A 4,103-nucleotide genomic window follows, 5' to 3' on the forward strand; every position below is an offset into this window, starting at 1 on the left:
CAAATTGTTAGATGAGGCCGAGCACGACCCTGCTGAAACGTTCCATCAGAATATATGACCGAAGGAGACATTTTTGCTTTCGCAGCAAAGGTGTCATCATTCACAGCGCACGCGGCAGACAGCCCATAATAACCGCGTCACTGCTGATGATGATACAGAGGTCACCGTGGATTGGTCCTTTAAGCACACACACACACACACACACACACACACATAAGAAGTCTGAAACGAGACCTGGGGCAGGTTAAGCAGATAGAAGTCTGGAAGACTGTCATTTTTCACCCTCGTAATGGTCTGGAGTAAGTGCTGAAGTTCTGTGTGGCACAGAGAGATAGAGAGAGACAAACGCTCATAACTCATTCGCCTGACGTACAACAAACGGTCACATGTGAAGAGCTGGAGCTTAAATTATGATTACAGAAGATAGCACGCTTAAAACAATAATCTACAGGCGGGGAAATTCAACTGGAATGTTTAACAGCTAAACACTGCAGATAAAAATAATGACATTTTATGTTTTAATGTGAGTAAAATTGCATTAATATAAAATACATAATATGCAACTGTCTTTAAAGTGTAACTATTGTTCAGAAGTTATTATATAGAATATTAATTTTCCATGTTTTAGAGTTACAGGTAATTGCGTTATGTGTAGTGCATTTTAAGGTAAGTTAAAAAATTCTGACTAGCATGTAACGTCAAGTTCACCTGGGCATACTTTTCACTGTCTGTGCAAACGTAAGTTCATTATTGTAAATTATGTTGTGGCTGATTAATCGCATATAACAGTTCTGTTAATCAGCTCTCATAAATACATACATATATAAAATTAAAATCACAATATTTTTTCATTTTGCCATGTTGTCATTTTCTGAGTCATTTCTAAGGCATTGCTCAGGTAAGTGCTTGGAGTATTTTCCCAGCTAACAAAAATATGTTTTAAGAACTGTTCTAAGAACTGCTGTTCCTTTTTTATTTTATTTTTTTATTTTATTCATGTTAAGGGACCATTTTATCATTTTGCAGACATAATAGGAACGTTTTTTCTTGGTTATACAAACGTTAAGTTAACATCCCATTTTTATTATTTTGCAAACATTATGGGAATGTTACTTTTGAACTTTATCTGAACATTCTGAAACATGTAGTACCATTTAAAAAATGTTAGACGAGCATTCAACTACGTTTCAGAAAAAAAGTTCCATGAACTAAGCATAAAAAATGTTTTGTGCTAAAGTTTTGAAAACATTATTAAATACCAAATAGCTTTGAACGACCATTCTATTAATGTTACTGGAAGAACGTTTGTTCATAACTTTGAGACAATCTTACCATAATGTTAGCCAACGTTCTGAGAAAGTTCCCTGTTAACTAGGTTAGAATGTTGCTGTTGTTGCTTATTTTGCCAAATGAAAAAAGTGGGATTTTTTTCACCAATATTATACGTCTGTCAGCCAAAAATTGTACATCTGATCACTCAGACACCTCTCCATGACAAAAGTAGAATATCATTCATATCTGTAGCATAAAATGGTGCAAAATGAATTACACACCTAAGTTTAATACTTAGGATTAGGGGTTTGTTTAAATCCCTAACCTTAAGTATGAGCTATAATTTAAAAGTAACCATTTGAGTTTAACAGAATCAGTTCCTGTCAGCGCCTGCTTTGAGAAAGTCAGCCTGACTCAGGAAGTTCGTGCAGCTTCTAAAACTTCTGAAGGTGACCTACAGGAAAGCCCTGGGGAAAATAAAGAGCTTTATTCTTTCATTTACAGATCTGAGATTCATTTTTCATATAATTGCGGCGAGTCCCTCTCAGTCACGTTCACTCTTTCATGCATAAGCACACAAATATACGCGGTTCTCAATTGGAAGATATCAACTGTTGACAGATTTCATTTGCATTTAAATCAGAGTGAGGAAAATCAAGAGCTTTATTTCGGAATCAAAATCTGTCTGTCTGTCTGCCAGTACACCTCGGTTATCACATGCCGCCTCTTTTTCTCCCTCTGCCTCGATATGATTGAATGTGGTTTTCTCTCCCACATAGAAAATGGATTGAATTCGGAAGAAACTTTGGATAGTTAATATGCAGGCAGGAGGCCAATCAGATTAGCAGCTCACATAAGACTCACATTTTTACAAGGATAATGAGAATAAAAGAATAACAAGAGCAAGAGAGAAAAAAAAGCTTAATTTTAAAATTTTCTTAAGAAAAACATCGGCACTGTGATGTGGTGTTGTGACTGATTGCCAGGGTTTTGCTAGGCGTTTGCTAAGGTTTTTTTATACTCAAAAATTAACTACATAAACTACTAGTTTAACAGCAGTTTTTGTATTTTGTAAGGCCACGTTGGTGTGAAAACATATCTACTGGCAAAGAAGGGTGAGGAAATAATCAAACAAGCTCACCTCAACGATCTTCTTTCCCGGTTGTTGTAAAACTCGATTCATTGTAGAGATTCGATTCGCTTTAATGGATCCTCGGTTTCAAATGTAGCGTTGAAACAATTGAATCATTCTAATGAATCAGTTCGTTCGAAATGCTCGCTGCATATTGCGTTGGGAAATCTGATTCATTCTAGTGAATTGGCTCGCTCGGACGGTTCATATAAATTAAAAGATTCAAACAATGATTCACCGATTCTAGTCCCTTCATAATATCTGAGAAGGGATTTTGATAGCTTTTATCTTTATTTTGCAGATGAATATTTAAATCCGTCCATCATTTTATTGCGATGTTTTATCGTCATTATACAAATTATGCTGTATCCTGAGTGTTTTTTATTTATTTATTAAAAATTCTTATTGTTATGTGCCAGGAAAAATTGCCTATACTGTATTATATTTATATTTAAAGTATAATCTACATTATAAATTATATCTTGAAATAGTTATATATTAAAAAATATATTGTCTCTTAAAATATATTAAAGCTGCAGTCCGTAAATTTTTTTGGTTAAAAATGATCCGAAATCAATATTTGATCAAGTACATAACCAGCCAGTGTTCAAAACTATCGCCTTACTTTAGCCCGATTCACAACGGTTAGCTTATAATAACGTTTTCTAATTTGAGTGGTGCCGGTAGGTTTTCGCAGGAAATTCAAGCATGGCACATGCGTCATTACGTCAAGTCTGTAAACATAAAGAAGTTGTCTCGGCTACTAGGATCCTGCAGGTGGCCGATCATTTATAGCCTTTTCTCACAGCAGCCAGAATAATTAAATGTATCATTTTGATGGCGGATTGTAATCCATAAAGGATTATGTGTTTATGAAACACATGTGCTGACAGGACTCGCGAGCTGAGGCAGATGCTGGCGTGCACGAGAACCGGTTGGTCGGCACTGTTGCTAACTCTCGCAAGATAAATACGCAACCGCAGCTTAAAAAACAAGCCCAGTATTTTTCAATATTATTTATCATCAATATTATTTATTATTAATTATTTATTACCAATAAATGAGCCCGCAACATATTAACCTTTTATCTGAAAAGCAAAAACATAAGTTATTTTACAAAAATCAGCAAACTGCAACAAAGTGAGAACAAAAAACTCATCTCCAATCACCTGTGAGCAGAATAGGATTGGAGAGATGGAAAAGGAGAAAAACACAAGAGCTTCAAAGGGGAACTGTAACATAGCCACATATTTATAGCCTACTAAAATATAGGCTATTCGAACCAAATGTATAGGATATATAGATTTAGTATTAGTATAGGACTACTTGTTTTTTATTATAGCCCATGATAATTAATATATTACAAAAACATTGTAAAAATTAGGCTAAAAGAAAGTCATCCCATGTACGCATTATTATTATTATTATTTTTGTTAAATAAACAAAACCACTGGTAAATAAAATGCACCTTAGTATCGATATGTTTGTTTGAGTATCGATACTTTAGATACTCGCGTCAGTATGGATATATCGATACTTCGGATCGATACGCCCATCCCTAGCACAGCACTTGTATTATTGCACTGGTTGGCTATTAACTGTGAGCAGACAGAGTGTCAACCAATGCATTGGAGAATACGGCGAACATAAATAAAGAAACGAAGTTGCTTGTCAGATTTCCCTAACAAGCAACCATATT

This window comes from Sinocyclocheilus rhinocerous, unplaced genomic scaffold (assembly GCF_001515625.1).
Source record: "Sinocyclocheilus rhinocerous isolate Xijiao unplaced genomic scaffold, SAMN03320098_v1.1 scaffold3340, whole genome shotgun sequence".
Taxonomy (NCBI): Eukaryota; Metazoa; Chordata; class Actinopteri; order Cypriniformes; family Cyprinidae; genus Sinocyclocheilus; species Sinocyclocheilus rhinocerous.